Source organism: Parasteatoda tepidariorum, chromosome 3, assembly GCF_043381705.1.
Source record: "Parasteatoda tepidariorum isolate YZ-2023 chromosome 3, CAS_Ptep_4.0, whole genome shotgun sequence".
Classification (NCBI taxonomy): domain Eukaryota; kingdom Metazoa; phylum Arthropoda; class Arachnida; order Araneae; family Theridiidae; genus Parasteatoda; species Parasteatoda tepidariorum.
In genome coordinates, this window is record NC_092206.1 from 20,845,092 (window position 1) to 20,866,188 (window position 21,097).

Genomic DNA, 21,097 nt, shown 5'->3' on the forward strand with positions numbered 1-21,097 from the left:
TATATATTGTATATATGCAAATATATATGTATATATATATATATATATATTATAATTTGTCCAATGGCACTCTAAATATTCGACCAGATCTAAAAATTTCTCCCAATTTTTGACACCTTTGTATAATAATGAATATCAGTATCTGAAGGAATGGTTTGCTTTGAAAGTAAATAAATATGACACAATAATGGAACGTTAGTAGAATAATATAACGTAGTGGCAATAATCAATATTTCAGCTTAGGAGTTTTTATCGCATGAATCTTCATTGATTTCTCTTTTTTTTATCAATGATTTAAATAAAAGTAACGAATCTTCAGTATTTTCGCTTTAAAGATATTTAACAAGATTTATACAGCTACTGATAATATTTATACAATATATACAATATTTAGTATGATCTAGTTAATACAGTTAAGTATACATTTAGCCACAATATATACAATGTAATATGAAAATATTTAGACAAATACAATTGTTTAGACGATTTATTTAATTTATAAACACTCAATTTAAAATTAAAAATACTTAATCGCAACGTAAACTCTCGTATTAACATATTTGTTAAAATAAATTTATATTCTTTTAACTTTGATAAACATTTAAAACTTACAAATTAAACAGAAAGTAACTGGATTGATTCATTACTGCGACAATTTTTTCACAACTTTTGCACGATTTAATAAAAGTAAATATGTATAACAAATGTGGGTGAAATGTAAACATTTACTAAGTCAATATTTACAGCGCTTTATCAAAACGAAGAAGTTTTCGTTTCATTCAACAATCAGATTTTATACTTAACAAATTAAGAAAGAAAGTGTTTGATTTCCATTAAATTGATGATATCGCAGATAAAAGCACTATGCAGTTTACTTTGAACGAAGCTTTTAAACTCAAAGAAAATATTAAAGATTTAATTGGGAAAAAAAATTCGATATTCTCTTAAAGCGGAAAATTTGCTCCAAATAGCGTGAATTTTATATTATTATTGACTTTTTGTCTTTTTATTCCTAATCGTAACTTTCGCTTCTTTTCTCTTAGAATGTGATATTTAATAATGAAATGCAAGAACTTTAGTCTAATTACATTTCTATTTAGTATTTAACCTTTTAATAGGATCATTTCTTTTTCTTGTAAAGTCATGTTAAAACATTTTTATGGTAGAGATTGGCTTACAAAAAAAAAATAATTTGACTTGTTTTCTAAAATTAAACTTATGTTTAAGGTTATTTTTGATGTGGAGGCGAGTGGAGATTTTCAAAATTTTGTGTTCGGTTAAGAATTGGCTATAAACTTGAACGTATAAATAACTAAATTTATAAATTCTGTGTCAATAACTACAAATCTTCTTCTAAACTTGATCAAATTAAGAAATACATTAGACGCAAGAGAAAATTGTCCTCTCATCTTGACCCCACGCAAACCTTCACTGTTACCAACATTTTTGTAAATGAAGTTTATTAAATCAGTATATGGCTACACAAATCAATCATAAGTGGTAAAAAAAACTTCCCATCAGCCTTTGAAAATTAATAAAGTTGGTATACTAAAGTATACCTTCTAAGGCCTTATAAAAGATTAATATGATTTTGCATTTAAATGTGCCCCTCTTTCAACAGTTTAAATTATTTAATAAATCTTTGTTTGCTGTTTTTAATCAATTGCCACTAAGTGCCATTCAGGTGATTTAAGGCTTCTTCCTTTACTGCTATGCAAGGAAAACTTTTTACAAATGTTTACCATCTGCATTGTTAAATATACATCTCAAAGCTCCTACATCAGTTGTAATTTAGCTTTTAACATAGTACTTGATTTTTTGACCACCTTTTCCGTTGACAAAAAAAGATTTATTTTGTTTTGTGCTTGTGAATATGTAAATATACTATTGAGAATAATAATGAAAATTGAGTTTACAATATGTAATAAAATTAAAATGATAAAAAAATATATCGAAGATAATTTTCTTAAAAATTTAAACTTTGTTTATCAAATTGCACAATTTTATAGAATGTATTGTATAAACCAGTTACTTCAAATTCTCTAATTTGAGAAGCATATTATTTAAAATTAACAATTCTGTGACGTGATTTATTGGCATTACATATTTCCTAGTTTATAAGAGTTCTTTAATTTCATTAATTTAATTTCTAATCATTCTACATTCTGTTATAATTAAATTAACCCAATTATTTAACTTTTATCGCATTTTATAAAATGCAAATATAAATATTTCATACTTTTCCTAACAATCAATATAACGGATAATTTTTTTCGTTCAATACTACAAGTGTATATCTCATTAATTCAGAGTCACGACAAATCGAATATCAAAATATATTTCTAACTTTATATTTCTTTAAGCTGCTCTTTTTTTCTGACCCCAAAAATGTTTCAGTTGCAGGATTGAATTAAATTCTAACGGTCTTCATGGTGGGTGATTAAGTAGAAGCCAGATTATTAAAAATTTAGTATTAAATAACGCTGCTTTGACTTTATTTTTAGCGATATTATCTATCAACAACTCGCCAAATTTCGGATCCCTTCCCATCATCTAAGCATATGTTAGTAACAATTGGATTAGTAATTGAAATTTATTGGTGTTAGGTCTTTGAGCTTCTGGATGTCAGATGACCCCTCAGTTGACCGTTGAAAGTGTTACATAATTCTTATAAAAAATTATGCTTAAAGAAAAATGATGTCATGATAAAGCTGCTTATACATAAGTTTGCCCTGCTCTACATAAGTTCCTGAAGAGCACTTTTAAATTGTGCCATTAAAGGGAATTCTTCTGCAGCCAAAAAAAAGGAATATATTATTCGATTTTGCAATTTATTTTGTAATTTAAAATTTTTTATTATTTTACAATCGCACTATTAACATGCCTTTACAAACTCGGTAATTACTACGATAAAAGAAATAAAAGAAAATTCCGAAATTGAAACGTTGTAAAATTTATATTCTTTTCCATTATAACGTTAACCCTTTAATTTATCACAACTCCCTGATGTTCACGTGCTAATTTCTTATAATGCATACATTTTTCCTACATTTAGTTATAACAATCTTTTACGAAGCTATAATAATTATTATAATGAACCAAACATTTATTTAAAAAAAAATAGGACACATATAAATAAAGAAATTGGTATAAATACTTTTAAAAAAAATGTCCCAATTTTATATTTTTTTTGCTTTAGTGACTGTTGAAGTTTCCATTTTCAACACACTTTAATAGAAATTTAATGACATTTACTGGAAAAAAATAGATACTACATTTTAAAATTTAAAATAGTCCCTTCAAGCAAAGACTTATGTCAATTCTCTTTAAAATATATCTACATACATTTGAGCAATGATCGATAAATACTGCCGCTAAAAACCAATTTGAAACATTTAAACATTTTCTCCCAATAAAATATTTTTTTGCTCATTTCTGCCTGAGGATTGATGAAATGCAGTCACCAATATTGGACCACAATATTGGTACCTTGAATAATAATATGGTGGGAGTTTGTTATAATCTTAATACGGTGATAAATTCAACCATTTTTTCCTTTGAGTACAGAAACGTGTAATCAAGTTTCAGATGGTTTAATTTGTAGAATAAATATGGTTTAATTAGCTTGGTATAGTGGTTCAACGCACATCAAATTTTCGTACAACAGTATGCGTATAGTATTTTCCGGATTTAGAAAAGAATTAATTTAAAAATTTCCAGCTGTATAATTACTAAAATTTGTGTAATCTTATAAAATAAAATAGTAAAAACGAAACTTTAAATATATTATATTTTTTTCAGCTTAAGGCTTTCAGTTTTATTACCTGTAAATTTATGATATGCGTACAGTTTTTTTATGCATATAAGCATATAGTTAGAAGCCCTCATAAAGCTATAATAATATTTATAATCAAGTAAACATTGCTTAAAAAAAAAGAAGCATAAAAATAACGGACATCAAATTTTCGTACAACAGTACGCGTATAGTATTTTTTAGAATTTAGAAAATAATTAATTCTGAACTTGGATTAAAATTTCCGCTTTATAATTACTAAAATTTATGTAATATTATAAATGAAATAGTAAAAAAGAAACTTTAAATATATTAAATATATTATATTTTTTTTCCAGCGTAAGGCTTTCAGTTTTATTACCCGTAAGTTTATGAAGTGCGTACGAAGTGCGTACAGTTTTTTTATGCATATAAGCATATAGTTTGAAGCCCTCACAAAGCTATAATAATATTTATAATTAAGTAAACATTGCTTGAAAAAAGAGAAGCATAAAAATAACACACATCAAATTTTCGTACAACAGTATGCGTATAGTATTTTTTGGAATTTAGAAAAAAATTAGTTCTTAACTTAGATGAAAATTTCCAGCTTGATAATTACTAAAATTTGTGCAATCTTATAAAATGAAATAGCAAAAATGAAACTTTAAATATATTATATTTTTTTCCATCGTGAGGCTTTCAGTTTTATTACCTGTAAATTTATGATGTGCTGTGCAGTTTTTTTATGCATATAAGCATATAGTTAGAAGCCCTCAAAGCTATAATAATATTTATAATCAAGTAAACATTGCTTGAAAAAAAAAGCATAAAAATAACACACATCAAATTTTCGTACAACAGTATGCGTATAGTATTTTTTAGAATTTAGAAAAGAATTAATTCTGAACTTAGATAAAAATTTCCAGCTTTATAATTACTAAAATTTGTGTAATTTTATAAAATAAAATACTAAAAATGAAACTTTAAGTATATTATATTTTTTTCCAGCGTAAGGCTTTCAGTTTTATTACCTGTAAGTTTATGATGTGCGTACAGTTTTTTTTTATGCATATAAGCATATAGTTAGAAGCCCTCACAAAGCTATAATAATATTTATAATCAAGTAAACATTGCTTGAAAAAAAAAGAAGCATAAAAATAAGAAATAAAAATAAACTTTAAATCTTCGAAACGGTAAGTCGAATTTTTCATTTTACATTTTATGCAAAACTTACTCCTCATTTTCATCTTTTATCGCATTAATACCGTTGAAGTTACAACCTTCAGCACACTTTAATAGTGAATTTAATGGCATTCACTAAAAAAATATTGCACTTTTTACAGACCCCACAGGAACGTAAAAAATGCAATCCCTCCGAACCGAAACTTCGGTCATTTCTGTTCAAAATACTTTCTTTATATACATACATCTATATGCGCAATGGTCTATAAATTACGTCGCTCAAAAGACGTTTATAACTCTTAAGTATTTTCCGCCACCAACGTATTTTCATGTTTAGCTCTCCCTGGGGGTTGATGAAATGAAGTCTCCCTTATTTTCATTTTTAGAGGTTTAGAAAGCGCGTGCGACATTATAAAGTCCAACTCGGATGATGCGGCGTAGGGAATATAAACTGCACATTAGAGGTTTCTGAGAAAGCGGTGGAGAAAAAAAAATTGCCTGTGAAAATAAAATAAAAAAAGATAGAATAGCAGCAAAGAAAGCTCATTTCTTTATATCCTACAGTCAAATCATTGGACAAAATCCTGCATCGTGTAATGTTTAAGTTAATGCTTGTGAAAAAAGTTTAAAATGTGTCTTATAAGCATTGGAGTATTTTCGTTTAGGTGATTTTAAATGAAAAAGTAAAAGCAGAATTTTGTCTGATTAAAATTTATGATCTTTTCAGAATGAAAGTCAAAGGTTATCTTTTGACTCTGGGGCTTAATGAAAAAGAACAACTGATTTGAATGCTTCGATAAGTTAGGTAAGTTTTATAAATATGAAGAAAAAATATTGACGGAATAGCTCGTGTTCTGGCATAATATTCGCTCGGTGAAAGCAATTTATTGACTTAAATATTTATTTAGGTAAAATAATAGAATATTTTTTACCAAAAAAAGATAGGAAAGAAAAGGAAATTTTTGCCATAAAGTTTAGATAAATAGTTTTGCATTAATCCCGATCTACTATATTATTGTAAAATTTTTATCTATTAATTAAATTAAATGCCTTTATCAGATTAGACTTTAAAAAAATATGAATAATTAACCAAATACAATATTGTATTTATTGAGCCATCTATCGATTTAACTATATGTTTATCATGAACTATTAAGCTGCTAAAATTATTTTAAGTTTCATTTATTAAATGTTATAAATTTTTTTAAAAAAAACTTTCAAAATACCTATTAAAAACAAGAGCATTTTTTAAAAAGATGATGGTTAATAATTCTGCAATAATTAATCACTGCTACTATGTAAGAATTGTTATATTTAGCGTCTTTATGAGAATGTAACATTTATTTGAAGCATTTATATTTATTTGGAAATAATAATGTTCAACTATCAACTATACAGCAACACTGTAACCAATAACAAGACTTCACCGGAAAAAAACTAAATAGTTCATGAAGGGTTTAGTTTTGATTCTAAGAGATCCCAGTGGTTAAACAGCTTGCCACGTTTATAGATAAAAACATAATTAGTTTAACTACCAGATAGCACGAACAAGTAGTTAATTTATTGACTCATGTCGGATGATAGCTATTAATTCTCAAAATAATTGTAATGATTGATAAATGTTACACTGTCAGTGAGGTTAGTTTTAGCTTTTTCACTAAAGCACAATATTTATTTAACGCAATTATTTATTCTGAGAAAATAAATATTCATTTACAGCTATACTGTGTAGCCAGAGACGCGCGGTAGCTAATGGGATAGAGTGCTCTTTTCTCAATCAGGTGTAGGTTCGAATCCCATCGGTTGTTGATTGATACGAAATCTGTTTCTGGCTCGCTCCGACCACAGTGCTGACGAAAAATATGCTCAGTGGTAGACAGATCATGGGTAAGAATCCCATTACCTTCGGGCTAACCGTAGGGAGTTTCCGTGGTCTTACTTCATGTAAAGCAAATGTGGTTAGTTCCATCAAAAAGTGTTCTACGCAAGCTAGTTTGTCCCAATGCTTGACACAGAAGTTCCCTAGTGTTTTGGGTAGGGTTTAGTATTACAAGGCAACGAAGATGAGCATTCATAACTCAGGATTGAATCGGCTGTTTGACGTCGTTTATAAAATAAAATATACTGTATAGTCATGATTCTAATTTGAAAAAAAATTGTAATAATAGAAATAAAAGTTTACTTTATACATCAAAAAGAACAAAAGTGTACATCTCATGTAGTGTTTTGAATACTAATTAAGTCAAAATTTTTTCTTGAATATAAATGACTATTAATAACGCAACCAATTTTGTATAAATAATCTTAATTAAACCATAAAAATATAATAAAATTAATATTTTATAGAAATTGAGTTTTCTCTTAAATATTAATGAAAATTGGCTCTGCAGTTTTCAAAATAATAGGTGAAATGGTAAGTGATGCGTCAATTAATTGACTTGAATTCAGACATGAATGATCTAGTTAATATTCTTAAATAACCTGCTCAAATTTTAGAAACCCACGTGATATCGAAACCATCGCCTGTTATTGACGTATTTGGAAATTAGTGGAGAGTTACTCGTTGAAGTTAATGTTCGGTCAACCATTTTGGGCTCATTGTTGCTGAGTGAGCGATTTTCGAGTTTAATTTAGCGGAAAATTCATGTTAAATTAAGGGAATGTTTCTTAATAGAGTAGTCAACATTCAAATGATAATAGTTACAAGCTAATAAATATTAGTTACAAAATATACTAAGCTGATACTTAAGAATTTAGTTTATATAAAATATTCTTTAAAAATCTTCTCTCAATAGAGTAAATTATTTTTATTCAAACAATTACAAGTTATAAGACTAAAATGTAGAGCTTCTTAACTCAAAATTAAAAAGAAATGTACCAAATGATATGCTTCATAAATTTTTTTAAGCTACCAAATTCCGTAGCCCTCGCATTTCGGAACCCAACTTAGAAGACAAGAGAATTTTTGATATCAGTAATCTAAATTCGGTAAAGTCGCTTTTCATGAACGGTTTTTTTGCAGGAAACTAAACTACATTTCCGTTACATACAGAAGGAAGCCACGAAAACCTTCTGTAGTTGAAGGTTCTTATCGTGATATCCAACTATTATTACAGACATTTTAAGTCAGTGCCATGATTGATATTAACCAGGAAAGTGTAAAATATATGCAGATCAGACATAAAGGAAAAGTATAAGGCACGTTAGTGCTTATGGTTGATATTGACCGGGAAAAGTATAAAAATCGACCATTCAATTCTATGATTTAAAATTTATCTCGTCAGTGCTATGGTAGATATTAATCGAAAGAAGTATAAAAATCGACCACTCATTTCAAGGATTTAAACTTTTATTGGTCAGTATTATGGTTGAAATTAACTGGGAAGTGCATAAAAATAGAATATTCATTTCTATGATTTTAAGTTTTATCCTGTCAGTGCTATGGTTAATATTTACCGTAAAAAGTATACAAATTGATCATTCATTTCTAAGATTTAAACTTTTATCACGAATTTGTTTTACTAGATCATATTCTAACTTGGAAAAGTTTTGAATTTTCTCCTTGTGTAATCCTATTATTGTGCCTAGGCTAAACTTTATTGAATGTCATGGAATAATTATTTATCCTCCTTAATAAAATAATCGTTTGATCCCGAATCATAAATAACTTGAATTTTTTCAATAATATATTGAATCTATTATTAAAATATTGTCCGTAGTAAGTGCAGCAGTCTATATATATGAAAAACTTGTTCTGACTGACTGATTCATTATCACAGAGCTAGGAAATTTGGAAATTTCCAGAACTGGAAATTTGGAAAATGTGATCTTTTTTTATGACGTATACATTGACTGAGGGTTGAAAAATTGTTTGAAAAATCTGATGATTTTGAATCAAACACTATAAAAATTAGTAAGTATTTAGATTTCTGGTTAAAATTAAAGCTGAAGGATTGTGAAACTAATGATTTTACGTGTATGAAATTTTTTTCAGAACTCATCAGCCAAAGCAAGGACATGCAATAGATGTGAGTTTGCATGGGAATTTCGTTAATTTTTATGTTCTTATAACTGAACTAGGAATTATTGCACAGAAGATTTTTTTTAGTACATTCACTTAATATCTAAAAAAATAATAACAAGTTCAACTTTCCAACCGCCGCCGATGAAGCACGAAAGTTGGCATCTGAGTTCGATAGATGGCGCTGTACTGGTCGGCTAAATCACGGTATATATTGTTTTAACAATTCGATGACGATGCATACCTACATGTTTTGCCTTACAAAGAATACAAACGAAAAAAAAACACCAATCTAAAACCATCTTAAAATAATTTCAGCAAAAAATAAACAAATTTTAATAATCATATACTCATTGATTTTACGTGTGTTCAGAAGCAGAATATTATATGATATTTCAAAAATACTCAGTAATGAAATCAAGTTAACGAAAATGGTTGTGCGCCTGATATTAGTAATCAATTTAAAAAAAAACATCTTTGTTGCACATATTTAAATAAATATATGGGTGTCCTCAAATCACAAAATTTTTTGAGAACGCTTCGCTGATTTGTCCTTAAATTTTGGCCCATAAATCTGGTAAACTTAAACATGCATATTTCTCTAAGCTTTTGAATGATTTCTCCCTGTGATTTAGAATAGTAAAATAAAGCATTAGTTAGAATTAATGCCTTTATTTCGTAATTTATTATAGCCTCGCAATTAAATGAATGAATATCCTCAAAATCATGAATGAATAAATCCTCAGAATAATGGATAAATTCGATGAATGAATATTGTGTATTACTTAGAGCCTGGAGTTTTTAAAACAAAATAATTCATACACAACTTTGAACTATTTCAAGATATTTAATCACATTAATCAAATTTATAGTGATTGAAAATAGGTAGGTACTACAAAAGAATTGTAAGTATAGAATTGTCGTTAGGTAATTTTTTTAAAATCTAAACAAGTTAAAATGAATCGAAAGTATGAATCGAACAAACAGTTAATTCAATGAAAGGTACCAATTCATAAGTACAGCATTATCGTAATAATTTTAAAGTCTCTAATTTAAACAAGTCAAAACTTCTATTATTTCGATTAATGCATGGAAGTTTTATCAATTTAATTATTAATACTTATTATAAATCATTAAATATATTGCGTGGTGTTTACAATACAAAGTTTTCTATTCATACTTTTATTTTACGATTTATTTTCCGGGGTAAATACGATTTCTCAATGATAAAAAGGATAAAATGGCCAGTGGGCATTCTTATCCCATTCAGAAGGATCTCATTCAGCCCCTGCGTCAGGATCTGAAATAGAGAGTCCGAAAACACAGTCCAAGAAATTGCCCTCAGCAGTTCCAGCAATTCCCTGGCAGCAAATTGTACGTCTTAGTTTCTTATTTTTGTCCCTTTTTTTCTTTCTTTTTTTTCCCCAAACCTCTTCCACTTCTTTTTATTTCATCCCTGGTATCCATTTGACAGTGTCTCTAGGGATCGTTTTCATGGACTGGCACTAACCCCCGACACTCACGTCCACGGGATCAATGCAAGAGGGGTTAAAAAGACGAAAGAAAAAAAAAGCGCAAGAATAAGAAGCGCAACTGCAAAATTGGCTCTAACAAGGTTAAACCTACGTGATAAAGAGTAAGATTCTTCTGGAAAACCCCTTACTACTTGAAGGCACGTCCTCAACGATGGACCGAAGAAGAGGACTAGTTCTCTTTGCAGTTTCCGATAGTTTGGGAAATGACTATGCCACCCCTTTTGGTGTGTGTGGGTGTACCATCGATTCTGGAATTGCTACTGGTAAAGCAGTTCCATCGTTATTGACTGGTTACGATATGGATTGAGAACTTTTCTTCTGTTATATTGGAAAACGTATTTTTGAAGGAGGCTTTTGAATTTGAAGAGGAATAATATACGTGCCTCCACCGACCTGTGGAATAAGATATTACAGATAGAGCAAAGTTTGATCGATAGTTCCGATAAATAATGCATTTTTCATATGTTTGAGTACTAAAAAGAGCGATGCATTTGAATATTTATTACGTGAAGTATCAAAGGAGTTCCTTATGGAAACATAGTTAGGAAATCTTTTAAGTTTTATTCGTTTTGCTCTTAGTTAATTTATCAATATTTAACATAAGTGAAGGTAGGTAAATACTGCTTAATATTAGAAATTTTCTTACGTTGATTTCTATCTCCCTCTTCCTCGCTCTCGTCAAAATGTGGGATGGAAATCCTCCCTCTATTTCTCCGTGGTGTTTCAAGTGTTCAAAAGAAACTCGTTAAAATACTTAAAACAATTTTTTCTTACGCCAAATATCATGTTTATTTCTCAATATATTCACCAGATGGTAGTAACAGACTTATTGCAATTTGTTTAGAGTTTACATGGCAATACTTTTACTTTCAATACATGTTAAGAAAGAAGTAAAAAATACGTCCTTTTGCTTGAAATTCGCTATTTCTTATATTCAGTTAGTATTACATATATACTTGCTTAGTTTCGTTACTTTATTTTCTTGGAAGAAAGAAAGTACAAGTATTTGTAATGAAAATGCCAAAGAAAATTGTTACTTTTTTCCGAAATGCTTTAAAAATTTCCTCCAAAAGAAATTCTTGAAATTAATTTTGTTTAATCTTTACATTTTATTCGATTTGCCAATCAGCTTATCAATATTTATCCCATAAAGGTAGGTAGATTAAACTTAATCTTGGGAATTTTCTTAAGTTTATTTTTGACTCCTTCCTTCTCGCTTACGTCAGTGAGGAATAATTCTCGTCTAATTCTCGTACTCGTAGAACTTCTGGTGCTGAAAGAAACTGGTCAAAAAGATAATTTGTGATATATTTAGCGATAGTTTATTTTAGACTATACTCATTAAACTTGTACATTCGTGTACATGTGTACAACGTATTCGTGTACAACGTGTTCACGTGTACACGTTTAATGAGTACGCGTACAGTACTCATTAAACGTGTATATTTGCGATTAACGTCAAAGTAAAAAAAAGTGATAAATATATTGTACTTAGTCTTACATAATTTTCTTGAAAGGAGAAAAAAAAACAGGCATATTTATGACCATTTCCTTTAAAATTATGCCACCATTAAGACGTAAACATTTCAGTATTCAGGTAGTCGCTTTTAAGACACAAAATGTAATTGAATTCCAATCTGTGTAAAACATATTTCTGCTAATATTTACAGCAACATTTTTTGAAAAATAAACTTTAAATGTGACGCATATGGAAATTAGTATTTTCGTATTTTTTTACTCTATCAAGGTTTTTCATACACTTGATTTATACTACATAATAATAATACATCTGTATATCAATATTTTACTGAAATATGTTTCAAATAAAAAACTATAAATAAACTTCATGTAAATTTAATTACTACTATATGTGATTATAATCTATTTATAAATTTAAAAGAAAAACAGTTATATGTACAATGTGAAACCAAAGCTTATAAATTAAAAAAAAGATTGGAAGAGGTTGCTTCATGCAAAAGAATGCTTACACCTGGATTGATAAGTACTGTTTTATCCTGCTTTATTCAATAATCTGTTTAATAATTTTCAAAAGAGCTAAGATTTTAAACTAAACTTTTTAAACAAATAATTATTTCCCCCCCCCCTCATCAAGCTTTCCGTTTGATCACATAGACAACACAACTTCAAGATGGCCTGACAGCAACAACAATAACTGCTAGATGGGATAAAAAAAAAATTAAGTGTGATTTTTGGATAAAAAGTCATAGTTAAGTATTGTGATTCCTATTTATTATTATTTCCTTATTGTTTTAGAAATATGGAATAGTGTATGAAGTCAATGAGTCAATAGTTTAATTATCTGAAGGAATTGTTACTACATATTTATGATATACTTTACAAAAAAAAAGCATTTTCTTTGTTGTAATTACTACAGCACTACTATTATCTTTAAAACATAAATTCTAAAATTCGACACAAATTTTCCTCCTCAAAATTGGTTCATGTATGTGTACCAAATTTTAATCAAAGAAATACTTTGATGTATATGCTATATAGAGCGTCGAAAATATTCTTTTTAAAAATTGTCCAAAGAATGGATGAAATATCGAATATCCCTCACTTTAAATCCCTTCTAAAGTTCAAATATTTGGCGACGAGAAATGCTTGCGTTCATCAGATTTCCAGATATGACCAGTAGAAATTCTACTAGCCAAGGGCACCTAATCGATCAGAAATCTGATACTGTTGAGAAGCATAGGACTTGTTCCAATGAAATTTTGGATGAAACTTATCATTTCTGACAACAAACGTTGTAGAAAACTTATAACTAAATGTCAATTACAGAGAGGACAATAATATTGCGGTTGCACTTACGAAGTTTGATAAAATTTAATATAAATATTACTGTTTTTGCCCCCTAAAATATAGAATCAGAAATATTGTTTAAAATATATCAACTGAAGAAATTTATGTTTGCATTCATTGATATAACTTGAATCTTTTAAGAACTGTTACATAATATTTTTATTTTACAATGGGCGTTGAATTACCCACCCAATTCCGAATTTACGACTATCAACGTTCAACTCCATTGTCTTGTAATTTTGAACCAAACTCAAAAAACAAAGGAACTTCTGGATCAAGCTGACTATTTGATCTATCTAATCTGCATTTGCGTTACATGGAGAGGAAAGCCGCGAAATTCTTCCTCGGTTAGCCCGACGACAAAGTGATTCTAACCGATAATCAGTCTACCACTGAGAATATTTTCCGTAAGCTCTGTGGCCTGTGCGAACCGTGGGCTGAATTTGTAACAACCAGCCACAATCGAGATTCGAACTTAGGCAACCACCATTGATAGGCAATTACCTACTACACAATATTATTAGAATTGATATTTTATGTAAAGTACCAAGCAATGAATGCAAATGCATTGTTTTGGAAGTTATTAAAATGGAATTTCCCTCCACCTTTCATTATTTACTTTTCTCTCACTCTTGATCAAACGTAATCTTTGCTCTTTTGTCTACAGTACAAGGTCAAAATTTTCCTTCCAAAATTATGATAAAATAACACTACGACTCGAACTCCAGTTCTGCCAGTCATGAGATTGACAGATAAGCCCGCTTGGCTATGATATGTACGCAGTTGCAAAGAACTAAGAAGTTTTATTTGGTGGCTTTTAGTTGGTGTGATAAAACTCTGGTTATTTAACCGTATTAGGTGAAAGCAGTTAATAAACAGTTTTTCTCAAACTTAACCATTTGATTACCATTTTATTTAAGGTTATTTGACAGTTTTGAATAAATATGGTAAAATAACCATTCAATAAATTGTTATTTAGCCATTTTTCCGAGAAATTTCTAACAGCTAAGCACACAGTAATACAGTAATACCAATGATTGTATAAATGGTGTTTCATAAATACCTCCTTTAATATGCTTTTTTACAATTCCAACTATAAATGAAAAGAAATACTCACAGTGCGGATCGCAAACAAATACTTAGGAAGAGAAAGAACAAAACCGCTTTCGGAATCTGGCGAATCACTGCATAAGAAACAGTTGCAAAAAACAACAAAACAGGTTTGATTGCTTGGAAGAAACACGAAAAGATTGTTATTGGAAACACCATTGAAGTTTAAACCATCAATTACACTTATTTTAATGTTTATTACATCTGCATTCCTTCACTGTGATTTGTTAGATTTAAATGTCATTTTTGATTTTTCCTGCCTTAAATATTAGTTTGCGACCTCTGATCTGAGTACTTTTTCATGTTCGGTTTCGATACAAAAAATGCGTATAAAGGGCGGTCATTACTTAACACTCTATTACTGGCTGTTGCTTAACTGAACGATGATTTAGCAGTTCGATTAATGAAAAACGGAGAGAACAGGAAATGAACAATCAGTTCCATTCCGCTTATGGAACAATATTTTATTCTTATTCACTAAAATTCATCGATAGGTGGCGCTGTTAATTAAAAACTGTAAAGCGACAGTATTTTGAGAATTAAGGGAAAAAAACTGTAAGGCATTATCTTACGTATTATCAACATTTTCAGCAATAATGTGGTGTAGTTTAAAAACGAAATTAACAGACGCAATTAGCAGAAAATATTTTATTGTTATTCTTCATTAACAGTACCATCTGTTGTTGAATTTAGTAAAAAACATTAAAACTTGTTGAGAACACTTTAACTCCAAGCAAAGCACAGATAATCCGAAATGTTTAGCTCTTTTCGCTTTGATTAATTTTTCTCCTTGTTGAACATATTTAGGAAACCTAGTATATTAGCCATAATTAAACTAAAACTTTTGAAATAATTAAGCCTCTTCAATAATCAAACATCCTAGTAAGAAAAAGTTTTGGAATAATAATTTTATTTAATATTTTAAAATTAGTTTTTAAAATGCTCGTTCATGCATAAATTAATTAAAAATGTTACATTAATCTTAAAAAAATTTAATTTAAATTTTTAACTTTTAAAAATATTTTTAATTTCAATTAATTAAAAAAAGTTTGAGGTAATTATTCAATAAATATGACATAATAATTGCAATCAATTTATAACTTACATTTTGAAATTTCTTGCAACATTCATTGTTTTCTTTAAAAGTTAAAATGTAGAACTATAAACTGTTCCGTTTTTCCTTAACTGTGTGCAATGCATATAAATGTATGAATAATTTTCAAAAACAACCTAAAATGCAAATAACATGTAGTAAACATATAAAATTAGTCTTATTTGGAAAATTTAGTATAGTATATTAGTCATAATAAAACTAAAACAATTGATATATGCACTTTTTTAAAATTATTTGAATTATCTTTAACAGTCAATTAAATATCATAGTAAGAAAAAGTATTTGGTTAAAAATTATGTTTAATATTTTATTTTTATTTCTTAGTTCATGCATAAACACTATTTTCAATTAGTTAAAAAAATGTTTTTGCCGTAAACACGATATATTGATAGTTGCAATCAAATTATAACGTATATATTAGAATTGCTTACAATATTAATTGTTTTCTGGTAAATTAAAAATGTAGAACTGAAAACTGTTTCTACGAATTGTTTGCAAAATTTTCAACCTGAAATGAAAGTAAGATGTAACTAAAATTTAGCCTTATTTGGGAAACCTAGTATATTAGCCATAATAAAGCTGAAACAATTGATGTAATTTGCTGAAATTATTTAAATTATCTCCAATAATGTAATAAATATCATTGTAAGATAACGTATTTGATTAATTACATTTAATTTTCTACTCTTAATTCTTAAAATACTCGTTCATACATAAAAACTATCTTCCATCAATAAAAAAAAATTTTTTTAGACGTAATTATTAAGTAGTTACTGTATATAATGATAATTGTAACTATATTATAACTTATATTTTAAAATTGCTTACAACATTCGTTGCTTTTTTTCAAATTAAAAATGATGAATTAAAAACTGGTTCATTTTTGTAAATCAACAGTTTACAAATTGTGGGAATAATTACCAAAAACAACCTGAAATTTAAATAAGATGTGACTAACATATAAATTTAGTCTTATAACATAAAAAAGGCACTTTATTCTTAAACAATGTCTCAAATATAGTTATAATGCCTAAGAATTAGCAAAAATAATTAAACTATTTTAAAATAGATTCAAACAATTTGTGCGAAATTAAATTAAAATTTGCTAGTAGTACAGTTGCTTAAAGTAATTACGTAAAGCTCCTGAGAAAATATTTCTCTCATATATAATTTATCATTGACTTTATACAGCATAAAGTAATATGATTCTCAGAATAGTTATAGTTAATAGTAATAATTTGATTACGTATGAAGTAAATCTCATTAACGCTCGAATCGATTTACAAAAGAAAAATTACGTTAGTTTAGTACTAGTTATATGAAATAATCCCAACTATATTTACGAGCACTGTATCTACATCCAAAATATTCTTCTTTTTGAAATTTTAAATAATTCCTTTATTTTAAATTTCAAATATCCATTATTCTATTAAAATAATCCCTTTATATCCTTCCTTCATTAAATATTTATTTTTTAAAACTTTATGTTTGTTTAATAAATAATAAATACATAGATTAGTTTGTAATAATATTGTTTAGTCATTACTATTTTACTGAAAATACTCATGAACTATCTTTTTAAATTTAACTTTTTCATTTACTAATTAGAAAAAAAACTATTTCTCTAATTTTATAAACTAATGAAAGCTTAATTAATCTTATGAGAGCAAAACTAAACAATGTTGGAGTTAAGAATTGAATTTTGTTGCCATTCATTATGGGGGAAAATAACAAATATAGAGCTCAAACTAAGTATTTAAATTTTTTTTAAGCACCAATGGTAAAATCAATCCCTTAATTTTAAATATGATAAGGAAACTATAACTAACCATATGATTAGAATCCTCAATTTTTTTAATTTAAAAAAAACTTACTATAATAATTTACTCATATTCATCTCAGTGTCTCACAGAATTTTCATTCCCTCAATATGAGCATTCCCAATATGAGCATTCCCAATATTTCATTCCCTCATAGAATTTTCATTCCCTCGATTTTATTTACCAACATTATTTACTTTCTCTGCAGTTATAAATGCAACCTTCAGGCTTATTTCTTAATATTAGCTAAAGTTTAAAGGTTTTAAATTACTGTAGATTTATTGTGCTGTGTGAGGTATGCAATACAGATTTTATAAAAGATTTCTTTCCTCCAGTATCGTGATCAGTCGTGTCAACTACAATCGCCAAGGAGCCAAATAGAATTTTAACTTGCATTTAAAAAAAAAAGAAAAAAGAAAAGGTTTGCCAGAGGTTTTTTTTCGAGTCGTCATATCCTTTGAGTTAATCGTCACCTTTTGCAAGTTCTTTTTTCTTTTTTTTTCTTTTTTTTTTCTTTTTTTTTTTTGCGCCACACGAAAGTTGCTAAGACTTGGCGATTATTCTGTCTCAGAAATCTTCTCTGAAAGAAGGTTAATATATTTCGTGTTAGTGCCAAGGAAATTTTAAAGATTTAAAGACAGAGTTATTTTATTTTGATTCAAAACTCTTGATTCAATAACTAAATAAATAATTATATTAATACGATTTTTTTTAATTTACTTGAAGAAAAGTTTATATGATTACGTTTATTTATCTACATATTCGAATCTATAATCTTTTCAAAATGTATTAAAAATGATTTAAGATATAATCTTTCGCTACAAACTAAACACCCCAAGGAATAATTTTGAAGTTTTTTTTCAAACATCTTCACTGCGTATCCCAAACAAGTCTGGCTTAATTGCTTTATTTACTATGAAAAGAGTCCTTAAGAAAATCTTTTTAATCCCCTTTTTGAATTTCAACCCAAGCTATTTTTTTAATCATAAAAAACAGTATCATCCTACATAATCAGACAGTCATCTATCATTAAAAACCCTGCCATTTAAATAACAATAGAATCACAGCTTTAATTCCTGACATGATGCCATACAATAAACGGTACTTCTTTTAACATTTCAAAGTAGGAATGCTGAAATTGGGTATTCTTTTTTTCACAGTCTCGTAAACAACAGTTTCGAAATCCCTAAAGAGTATTCATTTTTTTTCCTTCTCTTTTTCCTATCTTTCTTATTATTTAAGTTGTGGTTTTCAAAAGAACGGAGTGGACTGCATAATGAACAAGCTGTCAATCACAGTAGACAGAGAATGCTTAAAAAAGAAAAGAATATATAAACTACCAGACGAATAGAGAGAAAAAAAAGAATCTGATAAATGTGGATATATTTGCCAGAGAGTTTTGCTTAAAACCTGTCAGTAGACCTGCCTATTATTGTAATTTACGGGGTTTGTTTTGTAAACGGCAAGCCTTCTTAAAATGACAGTTTTGTAAAGGAGGAAATTGTAGCCATGTTGTTGAATCAGATAGTCAAATAAAAGTGCGGCTCGATTATATTTTTTTAGCAATTTATTCTTTCTTTCAAGGTCTGCATATTTTGTTCCATTTTAACAAAAACTAGTTTTTTCCTTTCATCAATATGTATTAAATTGACATATAATATTTGATAATGTTAGGGTGTTGCCCTAAGCCGTTTAGAATACTATGGTTTATACAAATATGTAAAAAAATCTAGTATATTCTGGAAATAGTATAAAATTGATGGAACAAACTTCTTGAAAGGGTGAAGGTGCAAGGTGGGATCGGAATGCTAGAATGGTGGGAATTAACTTTTACCACAGAGATTAGACCATAGACCACAATAAGAGCACAAAAATAAACCCCGACAATACCGGTGATCAGTTTTTTTTTTAATTTACGGGATTTTTGAAATTTTTTTAGAGTTGCGTCATAGGTCATGGACTTCCTGATGTTTCAAAATCCACTGGATGCATTGAAGTGGCTCATCTTTGTGACAAACATAAATTTTCGTAAAATATTCAAATCAGAACCCAGGATGGCTAGAAAAAATGGGAAAATTTAAAGTAAAATAATTTTTGAAAAATGACTCACGAAAAATGTATTTTTGGAAAAAGTATNCTCCATGATGTAGTACCTATTCTTGATAGAATAACCTTTTACTCAGTACCTTACACTCATTGGCTGAAAAGGAATTCCATTAATGAACGAGAATCTATAAATGTATTTTAGTTGTAAAATGAACCATCAGCTCAGATTGATCGTATTTAATAATCAGATGAAAGGAAAAAGTATTTAATTAATTGTTTCACATTTTTAAGAGAGTCAAGGGAAAAATCCTTTCCCATTGTAAAAAACTGGTTGTATAGACAAAAGCTTTACAGTAAAACACTTCAATTAAATGTGTGCAGTTGTCACGTGTTTTAAAGGACAGCTCAGTTTGCACTTGTATATTTTTGTGTTAAAAAGAAATCAGAAATAATTTATTCGGACACTTGCTAAAGTCATTTTTAAGGGAAAAAAAGAAGTAGCTAACGTCAGTATAATCCAGAATAAAAAAATATCATACTATGACAATTATTGAACTGCATGATATAAAACCGTCAGCTGAACGGTTGCTTCATGAAGTTCTAACTTCATGTTTGGCGCAGGACATGATGGAAATTAGAATGTTCAGGCATACGCAGCTTATTGTAGGCCATTTGTAAGTGAAAATTCCAAGGTACAGCGTGCTTGTACGTATATCGCCCGTGAAGGTCTACTATGCTAGAAATAAACAGTCTGATTACGTCTCAAAGGAAGTTTGCGACCAAGTGCGAGCTGTAGACAACCAGTCCAAATGTGCTAACAAACAGGAATTTGATTAGCAAGTTCGAGAAAATTTGCAATGTTTGTGATAGCAGTGCTGGTAGTGTCGGTCGACAAACAAGTGTTAAAACGCCTGAAAACAACGAGAAAACATGTTTTGTGCTTCGAACCAGCCCAAAGAAATCGATCAGCCGAGCTGCACAACAGGTGGGAATCAACCGGAAGACCCTACTGCAAACTGTTGTTGAAGACCTGCATCTTGTCCCATACAAAATTCAAACCTATCATCTAATGAACCATGACCATGGAACAGAGGCTGTGTTTTGCCAACACTATTTCTGGGAGAATTAGCGAACAAGAACTTGATGTGAATATGATTTGGTTTAGCGACGAAGTCCAGATACATTTGGTTCGTCAATAAGCAAAATTGGCACATTTGGGAGACTGAGATTCCGCATTTTCTGATCGAGAAGTCCCTCTATCCTCAAAGGTGTTTATGTGGTGTGCAATGTCCTCTCACGGAAAAATCGATGCAATATTCGTTCATGGCATGGTGACTACTGAACGATGCATGAAGGTTTTGGAAAAGGATTTCATCTCCATTATCCAAAGTGCCCCTGATTTTGACATGATGTGGTTCGCGCAAGAAGCTCGACCCCATCGGACCAAGAGAATATTTGATGTTCTGAAGGAACACCTTGGGGACCGCATTGTAAGAACCTATGTAAGAACCTTCCCAATGTAAGAACAAGGCGTAGATAAAAATTTAAAAATTCTGCCCTGAATTTTTTATCCCAATAAAAAAACTAATTAAATATTGTGTCTTCGAATTCTTTCAAACTTTCACTTTCTGTTTCAAAAAAGAAGAAAATGAAAGGCAAATACTGTAA